The following is a 25,619-nucleotide window of genomic DNA, read 5'->3' as shown; positions in this document are numbered from 1 at the left end:
GACATCCTGCACTTCAGTGTTATACATGATTATGTGCACTCAAGTATATCTAGAGTAATCATCACAATCTAGAAACCATAGAGATGTGCAGTAGTAGTGAGGGTGGAGTAATGAGGCCAAATAAGTCCATGTGGAGCAGCTCGAAGGGACGAGTAGTTGTGTCTTCGAGGGGTGCTTTGCCCTAGTCATCTTCCCAGCTTCGCATGCACCACGAAGATGATCCTTCTTGAACTTGATGCCCTCGATCCCAATGATGTGCTTCTTCTTCACAAGAGTGTGCAAGTTCCTCATGCTCGCATGTCCTAGCCTCCGATGCCAAAGCCAGCACTCTAAAGCTTTTGTTAGTAGACATGTGGCAAGCTGGGGTCCTACCGAGAAATCTACCATATACAGGTCACCTCTTCAAAAACCTTCGAGGACTTTGGTTTTGTTAGAGGCCATATAGTACAAGGCATCGATATTTTCCAAATCAACAAGCATCACGTTATCCATGCGCTGGTCCTTTGAGATAGCAACCCTACCTAGACCCAATACTTTGCTTTTACCAGTGTCAGCAAATGTGATATGACTTTGTGAAGACGATCGAAGAGTAGAGTCCGTGAGAAGACTTCGGTCACCAGTCATGTGGTTAGTGCAGCCACAATCCATGATCCATTTAGTAGCTTTCGGAGTTGTACCCTACAGTGCAGTTAGTAGGCTATTCTTCACCAAGACTATTGTGAAGAACGAACATGTATCGATAAAGAAGTTCAACATAGGTAAGTTTTGTGGAGGGGATGCCAAGGCATCCCCAAGCTTAGATGCTTGGGAGTCCTTGAATATTACCTTGGGGTTCCTGGAGCATCCCCAAGCTTAGGCTCTTGCCACTATTCCTTCATCCATCGTAATCTCACCCAAAACTTGAAAACTTCAGCACACAAAACTCAACAAAAACCTTCGTGAGATCCGTTAGTATAACAAAGCAAATCACCACTCTAAGTACTGTTGCAAACCCATTCATATTTTATTTTTGCTTTATACCTACTGTATTATAACTTCACCATGGCTTATACCCCACGATAAAATCCATAGATTCATCAAAACAAGCAAACAACGCAACAAAAACAGAATCTGTCAAAAATATAACATTCTGTAATAATTCGAGCAATGACCATACTTCTGTAAATCCAAAAATTCTGCAACATTAGAACAACATGGGAAATTTGTATATCAATCATGTGTAAAAAAAATTCAGAATTTTAAGACGCTCCAGCAAATCTCAACAATTTTGCTACTGAACGCAAAAGTTTATGTTTTTGCACAGAATCGAAGCAACTATCAACCAAATCATCCCAAAGGATTTACTTGGCACAAACACTAATTTAAACACAAAAACACAACCATAACAGTAGCATAATTGTGTGCACACAAAAAACCAGAAAAAGAAACAAAAAATTTAAGATAATTATTGGGTTGCATCCCAACTAGCACTATCATTTTACACCCCTAGCTAGGCATAATGCATAGTTTCACGTGTTGTCATCTTTGAGATGAGTTCCATAGGTAGCCCTCATAATGGATTCATATGGTGACCTGATTTTATTTCCAGGCAAGTGTTCCAGACCCTTCTTTAACGGGAGCTGAAATTTTATATTCCCTTCTTTCATATCAATAATGGCACCTATGGTTCGTAGGAAAGGCCTACCAAGTATTGTGGGACAAGACGGATTACAATCAATATCAAGCACGACGAAATAAATGGTCACATAATTCTATTTGCAACAATAAGAACATTATTTATTCTACCCAAAGGTTTCTTAATAGTGGAATCCGCTGAGTGCAAATTAAGGTAACATTCATCAATATTGGTAAAACCTAACACATCACATAGAGATTTTTGTATTGTCAAAACGCTAGCACCCAAATCACATAAAGCATAGCACTCATAATTTTTAATTTTAACTTTAATGGTAGGTTCCCACTCATCATATAATTTCCTAGATATTGAAACCTCCAAATCTAGCTTTTCTTCTAAAGCCTTCATCATCGCTTCTACAATATGTTTAGTAAAAGCCTTATTTTGCTCATAAGCATTGGGTGAATTTAGCATGGATTGCAAGAAAGAAATACACTCAATCAAAGAACAACTATCATAATTAAAATCTTTGCGATCCAAAAGAGTGGGCACATCGCTATTTAAATTTTTACCTCTCCAAACCCACTTTTACCAATTTTTTCATTAAGATTTTCACCCTCCAAATTATGGGGATGCCTTCTAGCTAAAGTTGACTCCTTGTCAGTCCCATTTTCATCAAGTTTAGTATTTCTCAACAGAGATTCAATGGGAGAAACACCAATCATTTTAATATCTTCATCATTACTAAGTGCAACGATTCCGGCTTACCTGCCATTTGATTTACTAGTGTAGCTTGTGCATCAAAAAAATTCCCTAGCAAATTGAGATTGAAGATTAGCAACTTCTTTGTTAACATCATCGAGTTGGTTTGCAATAGCATCCAATAAGGTAGAGTGTTCTTTAAGTTCTTCAGTTTGTGCTCAAATTGCGTAGACATGTAATCCTTAGTATTTTTCTCAATTTCGACCAATATTTTTGTTGTGGAACGCAGTATTTCAAAATTTTCCTATGATCATGCAAGATCTATCTAGGAGATGCATAGCAACGAGAGGGGAGAGTGTGTCTATGTACCCTCGTAGACCGAAAGCGGAAGCATTAAGCAACGCGGTTGATGTAGTCGAACGTCTTCGCGATCCAATCGATCAAGTACCGAATGTACGGCACCTTGGCGATCTGCACACGTTTAGCTCGGTGACGTCCCTCGAACTCTTGATCCAGCTGAGGTCAAGGGAGAGTTCCATCAGCACGACGGTATGGTGACGGTGATGATGAAGTTACCGATGCAGGGCTTCGCCTAAGCACTGCAACGATATGACTGACGTGTGTTTCTGTGGAGGGGGCACCGCACACAGCTAAGAGAAACTTTGGTGTGCCTTTGGGGTGCCCCCTTCCCACGTATATAAAGGGGGAGGGAGGAGGAGGCCGTCCAAGGGGAGGAGGCGCGCCATGGGGGGGGGCAATCCTATTCCAAGTAGGATTCGGCCCCCCCTTTCCTATTCCAACAAGGAGAAGGGGGAAGGTGAGGGAGGAGAGAAGGAAAGGGGGGCCACCCCCTAGTCCAATTCGGTTTGGGCTAGGGGGCGTGCGCCCTGCCTTGGCCTGCTTCCTCTCTTCCACCAATAGGCCCATGAGGCCCAATAACCCCCCAGGGGGTTCCGGTAACCCCCCGGTACTCTGAAAAATACCCGATACACCTCGGAACTATTCCGGTGTACGAATATAGTCTTCCAATATATCAATCTTTCTGTCTCAACCATTTAGATACTCCTCGTCATGTCTGTGATCTCATCTGGGACTCTGAACTACCTTTGGTACATCAAAACACATAAACTCATAATACTGATCGTCCTCGAACGTTAAGCGTGCGGACCCTACGGGTTCGAGAACTATGTAGACATGACCGAGACTCATCTTCGGTCAATAACCAATAGCAAAACCTTGATGCTCATATTAGCTCCCACATATTCTATGAAGATCTTTACCGGTCAAACCGCATAACAACATACGTTGTTCCCTTTGTCATCGGTATGTTACTTGCCCGAGATTCGATCATCGGTATCATCATACCTAGTTCAATATCGTTACCGGCAAGTCTCTTTAGTCGTTCTATAATGTATCATCCCGCAACTAACTCATTAGTCACTTTGCTTTCAAGGCTTTATAGTGATGAGCATTACCGAGAGGGCCCAGAGATACCTCTCCGAAACACGGAGTGACAAATCCTAATCTCGATCTATGCCAACTCAACAAACACCATCGGTAACACCTGTAGAGCATCTTTATAATCACCCAGTTACGTTGTGATGTTTGATAGCACACAAGGTGTTCCTTCGGTATTTGGGAGTTGCACAATCTCATAGTCATAGGAACATGTATAAGTCATGAAGAAAGCTATAGCAATAAACTAAATGATCATAGTGCTAAGCTAACGGATGGGTCTTGTCCATCACATCATTCTCTAATGATGTGATCTCATTCATCAAATGACAACACATGTCCATGGCTAGGAAACTTAACCATCTTAGATTAACGAGCTAGTCAAGTAGAGGCAAACTAGGGACACTCTGTTTCTCTATGTATTCACACATGTACTAAATTTCTAGTTAATACAATTCTAGCATGAATAATAAACATTTATCATGATATAAGGAAATATAAATAACAACTTTATTATTGCCTCCAGGGCATATTTCCTTCAGTCTCCCACTTGCACTAGAGTCAATAATCTAGATTACATGGTAATGATTCTAACACCCATGGAGTCTTGGTGCTGATCATGTTTTGCTCGTGAGAGATGCTTAGTCAACGGGTCTACAACATTCAGATCCGTATGTATCTTGCAAATCTCTATGTCTCCCTCCTTGACTTGATCGTGGATGGAATTGAAGCATCTCTTGATGTGCTTGATTCTCTTGTGAAATCTGGATTCCTTTGCCAAGGCCACTGCACCAGTATTGTCACAAAAGATTTTCATTGGACCTAATGCACTAGGTATTACACCTAGATCGGGTATGAAGTCCTTCATCCAGACTCCTTCATTTGATGCTTCCGAAGCAGCTATGTATTCCGCTTCACACATAGATCCCGCCACAATGCTTTGCTTAGAACTGCACCAATTGACAGCTCCACCATTCAATAAAAATATGTATCTGGTTTGTGACTTAGAGTCATCCAGATCAGTGTCAAAGCTTGCATCGACGTAACCGTTTACGCCAAGCTCTTTGTCACCTCCATAAACGAGAAACATATCCTTAGTCCTTTTCAGGTATTTCAGGATGTTCTTGACCGCTGTCTAGTGATCCACTCTAGGATTACTTTGGTACCTCCCTGCTAAACTAATAGCAAGGCACACATCAGGTCTGGTACACAGCATTGCATACATGATAGAACCTATGGTTGAGGCATAGGGAATGACTATAATTTTCTCTCTATCTTCTGCAGTGGCCGGGCATTGAGTCTAACTCAACTTCACACCTTGTAACACAGGCAAGAACCCTTTCTTTGCTTGATCCATTTTGAACTTCTTCAAAACATTATCAAGGTATGTGCTTTGTGAAAGTCCAATTAAGCGTCTTGATCTATCTCTATAGATCTTGATGCCCAACATATAAGCAGCTTCACCGAGGTCTTTCATTGAAAAATTCTTATTCAAGTATCCTTTTATTATTCAGAAATTCAATATCATTTCTGATCAACAATATGTCATCCACATATAATATCAGAAATGCTACGGAGCTCCCACTCACTTTCTTGTAAATACAGGCTTCTCCAAGAGTCTGTATAAAACCATATGCTTTGATCACACTATCAAAGCGTATATTCCAACTCCGAGAGGCTTGCACCAGTCCATAAATGGATCACTGGAGCTTGCACACTTTGTTAGCACCTTTAGGATCGACAAAACCTTCTGGTTGCATCATATACAACTCTTCTTTGAGATGTCCATTAAGGAATGCAGTTTTGACATCCATTTGCCAAATTTCATAATCATAAAATGCGGCAATTGCTAACATGATTCGGAAAGACTTAAGCATCACTACAGGTGAGAAGGTATCATTGTAGTCAACTCCTTGAACTTATCAAAAACCTTTCGCAACAAGTCGAGCTTTGTAGAAAGTAATATTACTGTCAGCGTCAGTCTTCTTCTTGAAGATCCATTTATTCTCTATGGCTTGCCGATCATCAGGCAAGTCAACCAAAGTCCACACTTTGTTCTCATACATGGATCCCATCTTAGATTTCATGGCCTCAAGCCATTTCGCGGAATCTGGGCTCATCAACGCTTCCTCATAGTTTGTAGGTTCGTCATGGTCATGGTAACATGACCTCCAGAACAGGATTACCGTACCACTCTGGTGCAGATCTTGCTCTGGTTGACCTACGTGGTTCGGTAGTAACTTGATCATAAGTTTCATGATCATCATCATTAGCTCCCTCACTAATTGGTGTAGGAATCACTGGAACCGATTTCTGTGATGAACTACTTTCCAATAAGGGAGAAGGTACCGTTACCTCATCAAGTTCTACTTTCCTCCCACTCACTTCTTTTGAAAGAAACTCCTTCTCTAGAAAGGATCCATTCTTAGCAACAAATATCTTGCCTTCGGATCTGTGATAGAAGGTGTACCCAACAGTCTCCTTTGGGTATCCTATGAAGACACATTTCTCCGATTTGGCTTCGAGCTTATCAAGTTGAAGCTTTTTCACATAAGCATCGCAGCCCCAAACTTTAAGAAATGACAACTTGGGTTTCTTGCCAAAGCACAGTTCATATGGTGTCGTCTCAATGGATTTCGATGGTGCGCTATTTAATGTGAATGCAGCTGTCTCTAAAGCATAAGCCCAAAACTATAGCGGTAAATCAGTAAGAGACATCATAGATCGCACCATATCTAATAAAGTGCAGTTATGACATTCGGACACACACGTTGTGGTGTTCCAGGTGGCTTGAGTTGCGAAACTATTCCACATTGTTTCAAATGAAGACCAAACTCATAACTCAAATATTCACCTCCACAATCAGATCGTAGAAACTTAATTTTCTTGTTACGATGATTTTCCACTTCACTCTGAAATTCTTTGAACTTTTCAAATGTTTCAGACTTATGTTTCATCAAGTAGATATACCCATATCTGCTCAAATCATCTGTGAAGGTCGAAAAATAACGATCCCCGCCACGACCATCAACACTCATTGGACCGCATACATCAGTATGTATTATTTCCAATAAGTCTATTGCTCGTTCCATTGTCCCGGAGAATGGAGTCATAGTCATCTGGCCCATGAGGCATGGTTCGCAAGCATCAAGTGATTCATAATCAAGTGATTCCAAAATCCCATCAGCATGGAGTTTCTTCATGCGCTTTACACCAATATGACCTAAACGGCAGTGCCACAAATAAGTTGCACTATCATTATTAAAATTATATATTTTGGCTTCAATACTATGAATATGTGTATCACTACTATGGAGATTCAATAAAAATAGACCACTCATGAAGGCTGCATGACCATTAAAGATATTACTCATATAAATAGAACAACCATTATTCTCTGATTTAAATGAATAACCGTCTCGCGTCAAACAAGATCCAGATAAAATGTTCATGCTCAATGCTGGCACCAAATAACAATTACTCAGGTCTAATACTAATCCTGAAGGTAGATGTAGAAGTAGTGTGCCGACCGCGATCACATCGACTTTGGAACCATTTCCCACGCGCATCATCACCTTGTCCTTAGCCAATCTTCACTTAATCCGTAGCCCCTGTTTCGAGTTGCAAATATTAGCAACAGAAACAATATCAAATACCCAGGTGCTACTGCGAGCATTAGTAAGGTACACATCAATAACATGTATATCAAATATACCTTTCACTTTGCCATCCTTATCCGCCAAATACTTGGGGAAGTTCCGCTTCCAGTGACCAGTCCCTTTGCAGTAGAAGCACTCAGTCTCAGGCTTAGGTCCAGACTTGGGCTTCTTCACTTGAGCAGCAACTTGCTTGCCGTTCTTCTTGAAGTTCCCCTTCTTCCCTTTGCCCTTTTTCTTGAAACTAGTGGTCTTGTTAACCATCAACACTTGATGCTCCTTCTTGATTTCTACCTCTGCAGCTTTTAGCATTGCGAAGAGCTCGAGAATTGTCTTATCCATCCCTTGCATATTATACTTCATCATGAAGCTTTTGTAGCTTGGTGGCACTGATTGAAGAACTCTATCAATAACACTATCATCAGGAAGATTAACTCCCAGTTGAGTCAAGTGGTTGTGGTACCCAGACATTCTGAGTATATGTTCACTGACAGAACTATTCTCCTCCATTTTGCAGCTTTAGAACTTATTGGAGACTTCATATCTCTCAATTCGGGAATTTGCTTGAAATATTAACTTCAACTCTTGGAACATCTCATATGCTCCATGACGTTCAAAACATCGTTGAAGTCCCGATTCTAAGCCGTAAAACATGACACACTGAACTATCGAGTAGTCATCAGCTTTTCTCTGCCAGATATTCATAACATCTGTTGTTGCTCCTACAGTGGGCTTTGCACCTAGCGGTGCTTCCAGGACGTAATTCTTCTGTGCAGCAATGAGGATAATCCTCAAGTTACGGACACAGTTTGTGTAGTTGCTACCATCATCTTTCAACTTAGCTTTCTCTAGGAACACATTAAAATTCAACGGAACAATAGCACGAGCCATTTATCTACAACAACATAGACATGCAAAACACTATCAGGTACTTAGTTCATGATAAATTAAAGTTTAATTAATCATATTACTTAAGAACTCCCACTTAGATAGACATCCCTCTAGTCATCTAAATTATAACGTGATCCATATCAACTAAACCATGTCCGATCATCACGTGATATGGAGAAGTTTTCAATGGTGAACATCACTATGTTAATCATATCTACTATATGATTCACGCTCGACCTTTCGGTCTCAGTGTTTCGAGGCCATATCTGCATATGCTAGGCTCGTCAAGTTTAACCTGGGTATTTTGCTTGTGCAAAACTAGCTTGCACCCATTGTATGTGAACGTAGAGCTTATCACACCCGATCATCACTTGGTGTCTCGGCACGACGAATTGTAGCAATGGTGCATACTCTGGGAGAACACTTATACCTTGAAATTTAGTGAGAGATCATCTTATAATGCTACCGCCATACTAAGCAAAATAAGATGCATAAAAGATAAACATCACATGCAATCAATATAAGTGATATGATATGGCCATCATCATCTTGTGCCTTTGATCTCCATCTTCAAAGCACCGTCATGATCACCATCGTCACCGGCTTGACACCTTGATCTCCATCATAGCATCGTTGTCATCTCGCCAACTATTGCTTCTACGACTATCGCTACCGCTTACTGATAAAGTAAAGTAATTACAAGGCGATTGCATTTCATACAATAAAGAGACAACCATATGGCTCCTGCTAGTTGCCGATAACTGTGTTACAAAACATGATCATCTCATACAACAATTTATATAATCACGTCTTGACCATATCACATCACAACATGCCCTGCAAAAACAAGTTAGACATCCTCTACTTTGTTGTTCCAAGTTTTACGTGGCTTCTACAGGCTTAGCAAGAAGCGTTCTTACCTACGCATCAAAAACCACAACGATTTTTCGTCAAGTGTGTTGTTTTATCCTTCAACAAGGACCAGGCGTAGTCACACTCGATTTAACTAAAGCTGGAGAAACAGACACCCACTAGCCACCTGTGTGCGAAGCACGTCGGTAGAACTAGTCTCATGAACGCGGTCATGTAATGTCGGTCTGGGCCACTTCATCCAACAATACCGCCGAATAAAGTATGACATGCTGGTAAGAAGTATGAATATTATCGCCCACAACTCTTTGTGTTCTGCTCGTGCATATAACATCTACGCATAAACCTGGCTCAGATGCCATTGTTGGGGAACGCAGTATTTCAAAATTTTCCTATGATCACGCAAGATCTATCGAGGAGATGCATAGCAACGAGAGGGAAGAGTGTGTCTACATGCCCTCCTATACCGAAAGAAGAAGCGTTAAGCAACGCGGTTGATGTAGTCGAATGTCTTCGCGATCCAACCGATCAAGTACCGAATGTACGCACCTCCGTGATCTGCACACATTCAGCTCGGTGACATCCCTCAAACTCTTGATCTGGCTGAGGTCGAGGGAGAGTTTCATTAACATGATGGCGTGGTGACGGTGATGATGAAGTTACCGATGCAGGGCTTTGCCTAAGCACTGCAACGATATGATCGAGGTGTGTTTCTATGGAGGGGGGCACCGCACACGGCTAAGAGAAACATTGGTGTGCCTTTGGGGTGCCCCCCTTCCCACATATATAAAGGGGGAGGGAGGAGGAGGCCGGCCAAGGGGAGGAGGCACGCCATGGGGGAGGGGGGCAATCCTACTCCAAGTAGGATTCGCCCCCCCCCCTTCCTATTCCAACAAGGAGAAGGGGGAAGGTGAGGAAGGAGAGAAGGAAAGGGGGTCAGCCACCCTAGTCCAATTTGGTTTGGACTAGGGGGGCGTGCGCCCTGCCTTGGCCTGCTTCCTCTCTTCCACCAATAGGCCCATGAGGCCCAAGAACCCCCCAGGGGGTTCCGGTAACCCCCCGGTACTCCAGAAAATACCCGATACACCTCGGAACTATTCCGGTGTCCGAATATAGTCTTCCAATATATCAATCTTTATGTCTCAACCATTTCGAGACTCCTCATCATGTCTGTGATCTCATCCGAGACTCTGAACTACCTTCGGTACATCAAAACACATAAACTCATAATACCGATCGTCATCGAACGTTAATCGTGCGGACCCTACGGGTTCGAGAACTATGTAGACATGACCGAGACTCATCTCCAGTCAATAACCAATAGCAGAACCTGGATGATGAAAGCACAAGTGCTCCTGGGTGATTTTGGTAATTAATGTCAACATATCTCTTGTTGGACTAATACTTTCATCTAGAATATTTCAGATAAGTCCAACAGTGGAGTGGCATGGACTAGAGGATGTGGGACCCCTTCAAGATGATGAAGACAAATGATTGGCTCAAGCTCAAAGCTCAGGACTCTACATTTTTCATTTTAGTGATCCAAGATCACATTGAGTTTATAGGAAAGCCAATACTATTAAGAGGGGATGAGGTGTTGCTTAATGAGGTTCTTGCTCAAAGTGCTTGGTGATATGCTCCACAACCCTCAACCACTTTCTCATATCCACATGTGTCCCAAACCAAAAGTCAAACTTGGCCCCACCGAAATTTCCTATCCGGCGCCACCGAGTTCTCTTGACACAGCCACTGCCAAAAACCCTAATCAATTCGGTCTCGCCGATGGGATCTCGGTCTCACCGAGATGGGCTTGCAAACTCTCTGTCACCTATTGCATTAATTTTGGTCTCACCAAAACATGACATCGGTCCCATCGAGTTTGCTTGGCCAACTCTATGTTTATCTTATTACCAAAAAATCGGTCCCACCGAATTTGTGTAATCGGTCCAACCAAGATGAGGCTTTACCCTAACCCTAGCACATCGGTCCCACCGAGTTGATCATATCAGTCCCACTGAAATGCCTAACGGTCACATTTTGAACTAAATCGGTCTGACCGAGTTATATGATTTGGTCCCACCGAGTTTGGTGACTTGTGTGTAACGGTTAGATTTTGTGTGGAGGCTATATATACCCCTCCACCCACTCTTCATTCGTGGAGAGAGCCATCAGAACATGCCTACACTTCCAACATACATTTTCTGAGAGAGAACCACCTACACTTGTCTTGAGGTCAAGATACTTCATTCCAACCACATAAATCTTGATCTCTATCCTTCCCCAAGTTGCTTTCCACTCAAATCATATTTCCACCAAATCTTATCCTATGAGAGAGAGTTGTGTGTTGGGGAGACTATCATTTGAAGCACAAGAGCAAGGAGTTCATCATCAACACACCATTTGTTACCTCTTGGAGAGTGGTGTCTCCTAGATTGGTTAGGTGTCACTTGGGAGCCTCCGTCAAGATTGTGGAGTTGAACCAAGGAGTTTGTACGGGCAAGGAGATCGCCTACTTCGTGAAGATCTACCCTAGTGAGGCAAGTCCTTCGTGGGCGATGGCCATAGTGGGATAGACAAGGTTGCTTCTTCGTGGACCCTTCATGGGTGGAGCCCTCAGTGGACTCGCGCAACCGTTACCCTTCGTGGGTTGAAGTCTCCATCAACGTGGATGTACGATAGCACCACCTATCGGAACCACGCCAAAAATCTCCGTGTCTCCAATTGCGTTTGCACACTCCAATCCCATCCCTTTACATTCTTGCAACTTGCATGATTTACTTTCCGCTGCTCATATACTCTTGTCATGCTTGCTCGAGATGTATTCTGAATGTTCAAACTTGTGCCAAAGCTCCACTTTAACTTAAAGAAATTAAAAACTGCAACTTTTCTTGCTAAGAGTCTATTCACCCCCCTCTAGACACCTCTTCTCGATCCTACAGATGCTCATATCAGCTCCCACATATTCTACGAAGATCTTTATCGGTTAAACCGCATAACAACATACGTTGTTCCCTTTGTCATCGGTATGTTACTTGCCCGAGATTCGATCGTCGGTATCATCATACCTAGTTCAATCTCGTTACCGGCAAGTCTCTTTACTCGTTCCATAATGTATCATCCCGCAACTAACTCATTAGTCACTTTGCTTGCAAGGCTTTGTAGTGATGAGCATTACCGAGAGGACCCAGAGATACCCCTCCGAAACACGGAGTGAAAAATCCTAATCTCGATCTATGCCAACTCAACAAACACCATCGGAGACACCTATAGAGCATCTTTATAGTCACCCAGTTACGTTGTGACGTTTGATAGCACACAAGGTGTTCCTCCGGTATTTAGGAGTTCCATAATCTCATAGTCATAGGAACATGTATAAGTCATGAAGAAAGATATAGCAATAAACTAAACAATCATAGTGCTAAGCTAACGGATGGGTCTTGTCCATCACATCATTCTCTAATGATGTGATCACATTCATCAAATGACAACACATGTCCATGGCTAGGAAACTTAACCATCTTTGATTAACGAGCTAGTCAAGTAGAGGCAAACTAGGGACACTCTATTTGTCTATGTATTCACACATGTACTAAGTTTCCGGTTAATACAATTCTAGCATGAATAATAAACATTTATCATGATATAAGGAAATATAAATAACAACTTTATTATTGCCTCTAGGGCATATTTCCTTCAATTTTATGGTAAGAGGTATCATGGTAATATTCTCGAAACATCATGACTACGCAAACAAGATAACAAGCAAACAAAAAGGCAAACGGAAAATATTTTTGTATTTTGTGAAAACATTTAGAAGTGGGGGAGATGAAAATGAGAGGAAAATGGCAAATGATGTAAATGCAAGGCGATGGAAGTTTATGTGATGGTACTTGATAAATGTTGATGATGTCTCCCCGGCAACAGCGCCAGAAATTCTTCTTGCTACTTGTGAGTTGCGTTGGGATTTCCCCTAAGAGGGGAGGATGATGCAGTACAGTAGATATAAGTATTTTGCTTAGTTAAGAACCAAGGTTATCAATCCAGTAGGAGAACCACGCAACACCTTGTTAGCAGTACCTAAACACAAAGTAACAAATACTTGCACCCAACGCAAACAAGGGGTTGTCAATCCCTCGGCGGTTAATTGCAAGGATCAAATCTCGTAGTGATAGATAGATAATTAAGACACAAAATAAAATAAAGAAAGAAAAATTCCAAGAAGATATTTTTTATTTTAATATATGATAAAAAGTAGACCCAGGGACCATAGTTTTCACTAGAGGCTTCTCTCTTGAAAATAGCATACGGTGGGTAAACAAATTACTGTTGAGCAATTGATAGAAAAGCAAATAATCATGACGATATCCAAGGCAATGATAATGTATATAGGCATCACGTCCGAGGCAAGTAGACTGACTCCTGCCTGCAACTACTACTATTACTCCACACATCGACCGCTATCAAGCATGCATCTAGAATATTAAGTTCATAAAGAACGGAGTAACGCCTTGAGCAAGATGACATGATGTAGACAAAGTAAACCCACGCATGAATAAACCGCATCTTTTTATGCTTAATGGAAATGATACAAATACATGCCATGTCCCTTTCTATCACTGGGACTGAGCACCGCAAGATCGAACCCATCACGAAGCACCTCTCTCGTTGCAAGAAAAATCAATCTAGTTGGCCAAACCAAATCAATAGATCGGAGAAAAATACAAAGCTATAACAATAATGCATAAAAGAGTTCAAAGAAAACACAAATAATATTCATGGATAATCTGAACATAAACTCACAATTCATCGGATCCCAACAGACACACCGCAAAATGTCATTACATCGAATAGACTCCAAGAACATCGAGGAGAACATTGTATTAAAAATCAAAGAGAGGGAATAAGCCATCTAGCTACTAGCTATGGACCCGCAGGTCTGTGGTGAATTACTCACACATCATCGGAAGGGCGGCAAGGTTGATGTAGAGCCCCTCCGTGATCGATTCCCCCTCCAACAGAGTACCAGAGAAGGCCTCCAGATGCGATCTCGCGGGACAGAAAATTGCGGCAGTGAAAAAAGTATTTCGGGTGGCTCTTTGATGTCAAGGGAATATTTGAGAATTTATAGAGGCGAAATTAGGTCAAGAGGTGCCACGAGGGGCCCACAAGCCTGGGGGCAGCCCCCTGGGGCGCGCCTCTCGATCTTGTCGCTCCCTCGTGGCTCGCCAGGTCTTCTGCCGAACTTTCTAGGGTCTCTTCTGGTCCAGAAAAAATTAATCCAAAGTTTTTTATAAGTCTGGACTTTGTTTGATATTGATTTCCTGATAAGCCAAAAATAAGCAAAAAAATGTGACTGGCACTGGGCACTAGGTTAATATAGTTCAAAAAATGATATATATATATATATATATATATAATTGCATACAAAACATCCAAGATTGATACTATAATAGCATGGACCAATCAAAAATTATATATACGTTGGAGACGTATCAGAGCTATATTTTAATTCATCGCATGATATGAGTTTTGCTTGGATCGTCTTGTACCATAGTTTTTGCTTTGTTTTCTTCTTAGTTTGCCACAATCATTGTTTGTTGGACACACCTTTTGAGAGGGACACGCATTTATCGTCATTTTAGAATACTCTATGAGCTTTACTTATTTCTTTTGAGCTAGGCAGTTGCTCCAGGGCTTTACTTATATCTGTTAGAGCACGGTGGTGGTTATAGTTTATAGAAATGATTGCACTCTCATGCTTCACTTGAATCTTTTTGAGAGTCTATAAATATGAATTGGTAATGTGCACGAGTTATAAGGCTAGTCCGGAAATGATAGGTATTCAAGGGGGATATAATAAAAATATTCATGTAGATCACTAAATATGAAACGTATGGTTTAATTATATTTTATTGATGTCGGAATATGAAAGGATATTGGTCTGTGATCATTGGTTAGTAGAAATATTTGTATTAAAGCTTGTTATTAACTTCTCATCTAAGTGTTGATCATGGCATGGTGGGGAGGTTTGAGCATTTTTATTTCTGATTGAAATCCTTGAGTGTTATTATAATCGGGGGGGCGCATGGTTAACTCCTACCAACCTCCTCCCTAGGGCATGCGAATAGTACTTTTCTTAGAGGGCTAATAAAACTTTCACAAAAAGTATATCAGTTCTTTATGACTAATGTGAATCCATGGATTATATGCACTCTTACCCTTCCGCAATTTGCTAGCCTCTTCGGTATCGTGCATTGCCCTTTATCACCTTGAGAGTTGGTGCAAACTTCGCCGGTGCACCCAAACCCCGTGATATGATACACTCTATCACACGTAAGCCTCCTTATATCTTCCTCAAAACAGCCACCATACCTTTCTCAAAATAGCCACCATACCTACCTATCATGGCATTTTAATAGCCATTCTAAGATATATTGTCATGCAACTTCCACCGTTTCATTTTCATGACATGTGTGTTCATTGTCATATTGCTTTGCAGGATTATATAGAGCTGACATGTTATTTGTGGCACAACCACCGTTCATCATTGTTATACATGTTACACTAGATTATTGCATATACGGGTACACCGCTAGAGGCATTTATATAGAGTCATATTGTTTCAGTTTTCGAGTTGTTAGTAAATAAAAGTGTGATGATCATCACTATTAGAGCATTGTCCCAGTGAGGAAAGGATGATGGAGACAATGATTCCCCACAAATCGGGATGAGACTTCGCACAAGAAAAGAGAGGCCAAAAGCGCCCAACAAAAAAAGAGAAAAAGAGAGAAGGGGCAATGTTACCATCCTCTTACCACACTTGTGCTTCAGAGTAGCACCATGTTCTTCATATACAGAGTCTCCTGAGTTACCACTTTCATATAATAGTGGGAATGTTTCAATATAGAACTTGGCTTGTATATTCCAATGATGGGCTTCCTCAAATGCCCGGGGTATTCATGAGCAAGCAAGTTGGATGCACACCCACTTAGTTTTCATTGAGCTTTCATACAATTATAGCTCTTAGTGCATCCGTTGCATGGCAATCCCTACTCCTTGCATTAATGTCGATTGATGGGCCTCTCCATTGCCGTTTGATCCGCCGAGTTGATGCGAGACTTTCTTCCTTTTTGACTTCCCTTATTGATCTCTATCACCACATTCTATTCCACCTATAGTGTTATATCTCTGGCTCACACTCATGTATTGTGTGGGGTTCAAAGTGCTGAAGCATGTTAGAAGTATGATCCAATTGCCTGGTTTGACATGGGCTGCTCGTGATTTATATTTACTAGTTGACCCGTTGCGCCAAGTGGCGCAGAGACCTGCTGCAGACATGTTGTCGATAAAAATAGTTTCATGCTGCAAGAACCTTCAACTAAATCATGCTATTTTTTAACATGTTTGTTACGTTGTTAAATAATAGTCTGGGAAAAGGGAAACTTTGCATAATACGAATATCTCAGTTTGAAAATATGGGCACTATGATGAGAGAGTAAAGTTGGCATGGTTATATTTTTTAGCAAGTTTGGAAACATGGTTATCATGATGAGAAACCTGACCATGCATATTTTTCCTAATAAAGAGGGAAAAGGATAAAAAAAACCTAAGAAAAAACATGTCTTTGTTGTGCATATACGGAGATATAGGGATCAGGAGGTATTAGGATAGCCCATATGTTATTTAGCCCAACCCACATAGAGCGATGCCTGTGGCCTGTGAGGAGCTGAATAAGAAACGGCAGGGGACGGAGCGAGCGGAGACTGTCTATCCCCTTCCTTTCTTTCTCGGTTCGTCAGCTGGGTAACAAATGGCACAGAGACCCACTGAATCCATGTTCAGCATGAAAAGAAATTCCATGTTTTAGTTGTTTTAGTAGCGGACAAGCATATATGATAACAAATTTAACCCCCTTTAATAAAAATAGAGACTTGTCATCTACAATGAGATATACCTACACATTTTAATTTGATAGTAGTCCCATTTCAAGACCATGTCATGTTGAAAAAAATTTCAGTAATCTCCCGTTGCGCCAAATTGCGAACACACCATACGTGCTTTGAAAATATTCCATTTATCAGTGTTGAGCAAGCACATATGGTTACTATTCTAACCACTATATAAACAAAATGAACGGGGGCTTGTATAAGGGTAACCAAAATTCAAAAGGAAAAAGTGTTATATGTGTTGTTTTTCCGATGATTTGGGTCTTGGAACACCTGAATAGGCAAGCACGGTATTGCAAGTAAGAAAATGTGAAACATTGCTAATAGCTTGCCTCATATACATGATAGTTTTAGGCCATACAAGCAGTGGGGAAAAGAAAAGCAGTCTATATGTGATGAAGCAAGCCTAAGTCAAATAGGTAATGCCCATACAACCAAATTCATTACAATGGATGGATTTCAGTCCTAAAACTGGAAAGTAAATATGCATAACAGAAGTGAATCGTAGAACGTGGTTTATACAACTTCATGAATATACTTCATATCCTGGCAGCACCATATCCATACTACTTGAGGAAGTAAATAATCAAATGACAATCACACATGAGTTGTAGGGTTTTATCGTTTCCACTTTACAATCCAAACAAAACTATATAGTTGATCTGCAAGTAATTACATGACACCACAATGGCTTCGACAAATATCCATCTTTTATGGCATAAACACATATATATTGATTACAGTCAGTAATGAGAAGTGATGGTAGCTCACTATAACATCGTCCACACGCTTACTTTTACCAAAGCGCTGTTAACAGAGAGCCTCAATCGAACCCTTATGGTATTAGCAAAGGGGAGGTTTCGTGTGATTTTGATATTTCTCCAGCTTACGTTTTTCGAGTTGCCACGACTATGGTGGATGTCTTATGATTGTCAGAATCAACATTCAATTAGTAATGGGTATAATACAGTGTAGGAAACATGGAATTCTACCTATAGCTAGACCCGATCAATAAGCAATATAGATTTGCCCCAATGGCAGTGTTAACATGAAAATAACGGAAGGTGAGAGATAAAAGCTACGTGGTAGGACTGTAAAGAGTGGCTGCAAGTCAGCGTCTCTAGTATTCAGTCACAAAGACATTCAACTCCAGCCAGAGCAATTCACAACCATGCTTCCTTCTCAGTAGCACAATAGCTGAAAAATGTAACTTTCTTAATAACTGTACATCAATACCGCAAATACACACTTACTGTGATAGATTCCAAACTTAGTACAAATTCCCCTCTCCAGTTCATCTTGAAATTAAGAGTTTAGAAGAAAGTAAGATTTCCATTTGTGCTATACCAATCAGGATGCATTTACTGTTGAAAACTATACATATAGATGATCATGCGGCCAGAGCTAGCGCTCAGCAACAATAGTCCAGTTCTCTTTTGTCCACCACTTTCTCAAACTTAGGATGAATTGCTCGTTCCTATCTCTATGCCGTTACAAATGAGCAGACGGCATTTAGCACGGAAGGCTGAAATTTCTAGGCATCAATCTTGTGAACAGATGAGTTATGAAGCAAAAGATACATACTGCAGAGTAAAACTACATGAGAAATGATTAGTGGAAAACAATATAATTTGTTTATTGTAAGAAATGAAAACACCGGAGAACCAATATACTTCTTATAGTAATAATTCATATCCAAAAAGTAATCGATTATGGGAGCATCTAACGCTGATTTAAGCAGACATTTCATAAAAACATGTCAAAGAATTATCACTTATATCCAACTAATTACTAAAACGGGATTTACTGTCAGTATACATCTATATTCAGTTAGAAATTATGGAGATCCAAGGAGAATTATCTAGGTTGTATGACATGAGTGCATAAATCTTACAAAGGCTAATTAATCATCAGATACCTTAACGTCTCAAAAAGCTTAATCCTTAGAATATTTCCATATCTAGAATGAAACTAATCACATCATGTAATTACTAAAACAGGTACAAAATACAGTCAAGTCGATTTTTCATTTTTACAGAACAATTGGTGAGCATGACATTGAGCTATCGTATCACTAAAATGTAGCAGCCAATGGGACCAGCAGAAACCTATACATCTAGAAGAAAATAGTATCCAAAATTGTACCATTGAAGGGAACTGATACTCAGACCAAGATAAAGTCTGCTTCACGGCCACACACACACATTCAGTTACAATCAGCTTAGTCGACCTGTGAGAGGAGCCTGTGTGTACATATTGGACACTACCTGGATACATATAGATTGTTGTGATGGAAGTCTCGGGCTCGTAATGTGGAGATGGATGACTCAAGCAGAGCGACAACATGTGTACACATAGAAAATAATATAGTGGTTACTTATCAAACTCAGTTATTGTCTCAACTGGAAACATGCAAGCGGAATTCCGAGAAGAGATAATGTCGCAATCATCCAAATATGCGATTAAAATAGTGATATGAAATTGAAGGATTTCTATTAACTTGCAAAATCAGAATAGTATTGTCAAAGTGCAACATCATTTCAATTTACTAAAAACTCAAAAATGCTTGATCGTTAAGAACTTCTTTGGAAGTCAAGTTAAAAGTCCAGGTGGATTAATATTCTTAGGATAACTGGCCAAGTATATGTGCTATATTGAGTCTTCAGTTTAGGTTTTGTATATATAGATTCCTAGCCAAAAATTACAGCCTATACTAATACTGTAATACATGACTGGATATCAAGATCATCAGGATAAATAGTTTCCTTATAGAATCACGTATGGTTGTGCAGCTAATTAAACATCTAGATAAATATAAAGGATATACCTTCTTTTCATCTGACAATCTCCCATAATCAACCACACTTGTAATATCTTGAAAGGAGTTTGTGCCTGTAATTGGGAGGGTCTTGTGAAATGTTTAATCTAGTTATCCTTGCCTTCCTCTGTAGATAACCAGGTGCAGTACTGATCAAACAAAAAAAATATTCACAAGAAATGAAAAGAGGGTGCAACATTGCAAATAAAAAATAGACCTGACGCATGAAAATGCAGCTCCATTTGGAATCTGCTCTCTAGTCAAGTATTTTCTTAAGCAAATAGGCACATAGCAAAAAAACAAACCAGACTCCCGCCTCCATATATGCTTCACAGATAGTTGTTTACCAATTCTAGTTCTGCTTGAAACATCAAGCATAATTGGCTACTGATTCATTTCTAAAACAGAAGTGCACCCAAAAATAACTATTTGAAATTACAAATAGGGATAGGGCAATAGATGACCTCTTAATTCCATAGGAATCACAAAATCCCAAAAAAGGTACAATTATCATTTTATAAATGTTCGCACCTTAAAGTTAACAATCTCCTCAAATTAGCATACAGGGCTAACATAAACTTAAGCAAGACTGTTCAAATGATCATGGTACATGGTGGAATTATCATAATTGATATTTGGCTGGAAGTGGGCTACGTTCTACAGATATTCTGAAGCTCATTTTCAGTAGTCAGATAAATCGACCTGCTACAGCCGCCTCCAGCCGCCCACCAACACCCACGACAGGCCACCATGGACGACGCGCACCTGATTCCACCAGGAAGCCAATCCTGTACCATCGCTAGTGTATGCGCCCCTGAAGTGCACAGTGAGGCAGATCTTCCCTTCGTGGTATATCTGCATCAATATCCCATCCACAACAAGAATCACTGCCAAGAATGATTATCACTCGACAACACTATTTTCAACAAGTGTCATGGTGGCAATTCACAGAACAGTCCAACATAAATAAAGAAGCCGCAACCATATCGGGAACATTTACACGATCAGCGCGACATACAGATATTTAAAAGATCACCAAGGCAGACAGCATGACACAGAAGATACTGAAAGTAAAACACACACACATGTAGTAGAAAGGAAAGAAGAAAACCTTGATGAGTCGAACGACGCAGCTACAGCAGAGCTCGTGCAACCTGCGAAAATACACAAAAAACAACCAATCAGAGCACAACGACACACAGGCATGCAATGAACACTCGCCGGTCACAGAAGCAACAGAACAGCCTATTTCATCTCTACTTCTGCTCATCTCCATTTATTAAGACACGACAACATATGTATATATATGATGTGCGCCCAACTCTATCTTGAGCATTGCCCGCTGCTGAACCTGCAAATGAAAAAACTGACAAATGTTCTTATTCTTGTTCTGCCTTATGCAACTTCTACATAATGTGAATAGTAAATTTTTGACCATTAGTAACTTCTACATATTGCATCATATTCTGTATGTAATGTCAAAGTATCGACATAAAGATTACATGACAGGAAGTGGGAATTGAAGTGGCCAACTAACCAAGCCTAGGTGAAAGGAAATCTTGAATCTGTCCATTCATGTCTGATACAAAGAATTGATCATAGCATTGTAATTCACACAAAGGTAGCTATTTTTGTTTTTCTTATATAAATCCAAGAAATACCACTAATATAATTTATCAAACTGCGATACCGACAAATTGAGTTCCATTGCCCTTCGGTGTTTAGCAGTTGCCTTTTAACGGGATTGTAGATAGCCTCAAAAAATGGCATATCACTTTTCACTTACTTTCTAAGTGTCAATGCAGAACTTTGTGTGACACAAACCCTAACTTTTCCGACATGCAACGCTCCCCAGGAACATGGGAGGTCAATGGGTTCGTGTGTGTTGAAATAGACCTAGTCCCAGAGTATCACTCATCAGAACAACCGTCCAAGGCACAGATCATCCAACATCGGCAATAAAATTGAGCAGGTTACAACAGAGGTTAGGGTAGGCTCTAAGGGCAACTCCAACGGTGACACCGACTTTTTCAGCTTTGTTTAGTCCCACAAGCCAAGGCTGTCTTGATTGCTCAAGACATGATTGTTTCAGCCAGTCGTCATCGTCATCGCCCCTCTTTTTGGTCCAAAAATGAGGTTGCCTCTGCACACCAAGCAACATGACCATGATACATCCAGCCATCAAGCTCAGGAGCTGCTCATACCTGGAGTCAACCGACCAAACCCCCACGATGCGGACAGCGCGTCAGACAAACACCATACGGTTCCCAGCCAACGCCACACCCGAATCCAAGGCAACAGAACGGCGGTCGCTGGCAGCGGTGCGGAACTGACATCCCGTGGCTGGGGCTTGCATTGGATGCCCCATAATTAAGCATAAGTTTGTTTCAACAATTCAAAAGATGCAAGATTCACTGTACACAATAATGACAGGGAGTGTGAAAATTTCAGCAGTGAATGCAATAAGTTAAGAGACGATTTTAAGTATCATGATTGACTTGAGCATTCAAAACATTGAGATCAATCTGGGAATAACCAATCAAGTAAGAATGCAAAGCACAGATCAAGATCACATAGCAAATGAATGAATGGCGTGTAACATAGCTAAGTAGGTAACGAAAGCATAAATTTCGTACTTCAAAAGTTCAATATCAGACAATTTCCAATTAGTCTTGTTCAAGGATGACAGACTGCAGACATGAAGGTTTGCTACATCCTCCAAAGGCTACTTGGTTTATAGAAATGATGTGGGTAAAACAAGACTATTTTCAGACAACAATTGGAGGAGATGAACAAAAGGATCTCAAATAAAAATTCAAGAATTCGATAGTAAACCAGAGATTTATAATGATATTGGTATGTCTCACTAAACCATGTGGTATGTGATAACATGCTCTAAAAGTGATCGTATACCTGATAACATGTTAATAAAGGTACGTCAAAAAAGGCCAATAGGTAGCTGCTGCAAACCAGTAGAAACACATATGAGAAAATGAATGTAGCCCATGTACAGACTACAGACCCAGCAATCTTGAAAAACATAAAGATTTGCATGTACCTGGCCATGTGAGTGAAGAAATAGTTCGTCATCTTCCGACAAAATGCACCAATTCTTTGTACATCAACAAGGCTGCCTGAATCTCGGATTTGTAGGAAATGTATTGTTTGATATCTAAGAGAGAGAATGCAAACCAGATCCTCGTATAAGTAAGCACCAATACTATGAGCCAAATTGATAAAATCATTGCATAAAGCATTCTCGTCTAGTATTGCACCATCTTCTAGCCTAATAACACAAATACAGATGTGCTGATCCACCGAAATGTAGGAAGCATGGTTACAGAATAAATTGATAAAATCATTGCAGAAAGCATTCTCGTCTAGCATTGCACCACCTTCTAGCCTAATAACACAAATATATTGCAGAAAGCATTCTCGTCAAGTATTGCACCATCTTCTAGCCTAATAACACAAATACGGATGTGCTAATCCACCAAAATGTAGGAAGCATGGTTACATAATATATTTAGTTTGAGTTAAAAGCTGCATTCTTCCTAAATCAGGATAAACAGATAATTGTACCTCACAAGAAGGAAAGTTATTTTCTGAATTGATGGTACCCCGTGGCTTGACCGCTGCTCCCAAAGCAATGTCCATGGACCTGACTGCTGCTCCTGTCGTGTGTGCAGGCTGCAACACTAACCGCCGGCCTGCATAGCTTCATGAACAGAGCATCAAGGAATCAGTATACCTACATGGAATCACACAAGAAGAAATAACTCACCCATGTACATTTGCTTCACACAATCGCTGCAAATTGAAGGAACACAAACAACAGAGGAAGATATGAGGAGAGGAAGAGGATGAGCAAAAGGGGATCTGGAGATTGTAGGAGAAACCAACCACGAGTCTTGTCAGCTAGACTCGGCTTCGAGTTCGGCCGAGGGCCAACGTCCCGGCCGCCGCCCCATACGCCAGTCGAGCGAGCACCGGTGGCGAGGTCACAGGAGTCGCGATTAGAAGAGAGGAGATGAAAGCCCCACCGTTCTCCCCCCGCTGCTCCTTGCGCCCCACGCCGGCCTCTTCTCCATCCATCAATGTGTACGACGCCTAGAGCTCGGGCCTCGCTGCTCCATCCGCCGGCCTCGATGCTCCCCCCACCGTCGGCCTCCCGGCCATCCCCGGCTCCTCCACCCCACCGAGAAGACCCGGCCTCCCTCCCCAACCCTAGGTCGTAGGTGGAGAAAAGCTGTGGGGTGAGCCGGTCCTCGGCTTCGAACGGAGACGAGGGAGGAGGGATGGCAGGCGTCGGCGGGGCTCCCATGGTGACGCGGGGAGAGAGATGGAGGAGGCAGGAGAGGGTGTGGGGATCGAGGGGAAAGAGGCTAGGGTTTGTCTGGCGGCTCATGTGGGAGCGGGACGAGTCGAGGACAGGATTGCCTGCGAGGCGCGCAGAGCGTATTGGCCCAAACCTTTTCCACGCGGTGATAACGAACCCAGCCAACGAGCTTTCAACATGAGCCCACTCGTCATTTCCCAGTGAAAAACGATTGTGAGGTGAAAACTGATTTAATCGCCGTGAAGATCCAACAGCTCAGGCGTGTCCGAGAGCCAGATCCGACGGTCTACGAAGGCCCAATCGGGGGAGCCTTCTGGAGGGGTGTCGGTGTCAATACCGGCGGATCTCGGATAGGGGGTCCCGATCTGTGCGTCTAGCCCGGATGGTAACAGGGGGCAGGGGACACGATGTTTTACCCAGATTCGGACCCTCTTGATGAAGGTAAATCTCGGAGTAAATAACCATAGGTAGCCTAGCCGGCACTCCTGGCCCTTTTGAAAAAATTACGAGCCGATCCGGCCCTCAAGAATCCAAGATGCGGGGCCGCCTTCCCCTTGCCGGCTGTCCCATGGCCGTCTATCGGAAGGCGGCCCGACTTCAGCCCTTATGAAGAAAGCCGCAGAAGGGCCGGCTCCGAGAAGCCGGCCGCGAGAAGGCCGACTCCAAGAAGCCGGCTCCCATAAAGCGGTCAAGATCGTACCCTCGAAGTCTGCATCCACATAACGGCGATGTGACGGGGCGTGGCTACAGTGAAGCCTGCCACCCCCTAATCCCGGAGCACGCCTGGCGCAGTGCGCCGTACGGGTGGCCATGACCCATCCGGCGCGGCACTGTTGCCACGTTGACCCTAATGCCATCCACGACGGGCTGCCAGGGCGGCCCATGGGCGGTGGGCCCCTTCGGGTAGAGAGACACCCGAAGGCGGCCAGGCCTCCCCCAGTCGGCCCAAGATAGAGCCGGCTCCCCACAGCCGGCTTGCCACCTACCTCGAAAGAGACGCCCCATTAAGGAGACAAGACACGGTGAGGCTACAGCGATCACCCGCCGGACGGCGGCACTGTAGCCACGCCCACCTCGGCGAAGCCCTCGTCACCAAGATTGAGCAATAGTAACCAGCCCCCGACAAGGCCCTGGACAATGAGGCCTGCCTGTCGACCAAGGAGCCAGCAGCCGGCGGGACCCACCAGCCGGCGGGCCCCAGCAGTCAGCGCAGAAGCCGGTGAGTGTAGACACAGACGGCTGGGCCCCACGCCCAGCCGGATTACCATTGTACCCCCGGGGGTAGGCCTATATAAACCCCCCGGGACACCCATGCAAAGGGTTGATC

General features: G+C 42.1%; 1 long non-coding RNA gene across 14 annotated transcripts; it reads right to left on the bottom strand.

Moving 5' to 3' along the window:
• Positions 1-17,500: 17,500 nt before the first annotated feature.
• Positions 17,501-24,424, bottom strand: LOC125530035. 14 transcript variants are annotated; one of them, XR_007292817.1, is made up of 7 exons: positions 23,857-24,424; positions 23,738-23,763; positions 23,536-23,671; positions 23,012-23,125; positions 21,065-22,915; positions 20,656-20,808; positions 17,501-20,102 (listed from the first exon to the last, which is right to left on the bottom strand). It is a non-coding gene; the product is annotated as an uncharacterized LOC125530035 (long non-coding RNA). The 14 variants fall into 14 exon arrangements; XR_007292825.1 differs by having other exon boundaries at positions 23,536-23,663; XR_007292823.1 differs by lacking the exon at positions 23,738-23,763 and having other exon boundaries at positions 17,501-19,402; positions 19,963-20,102.
• Positions 24,425-25,619: the final 1,195 nt, after the last annotated feature.

Source organism: Triticum urartu, unplaced genomic scaffold (assembly GCF_003073215.2).
Source record: "Triticum urartu cultivar G1812 unplaced genomic scaffold, Tu2.1 TuUngrouped_contig_602, whole genome shotgun sequence".
NCBI classification, from domain to species: Eukaryota; Viridiplantae; Streptophyta; class Magnoliopsida; order Poales; family Poaceae; genus Triticum; species Triticum urartu.
Note: the sequence above shows the minus strand (reverse complement) of the source record. Positions and strands in the feature narration are given on the sequence as shown.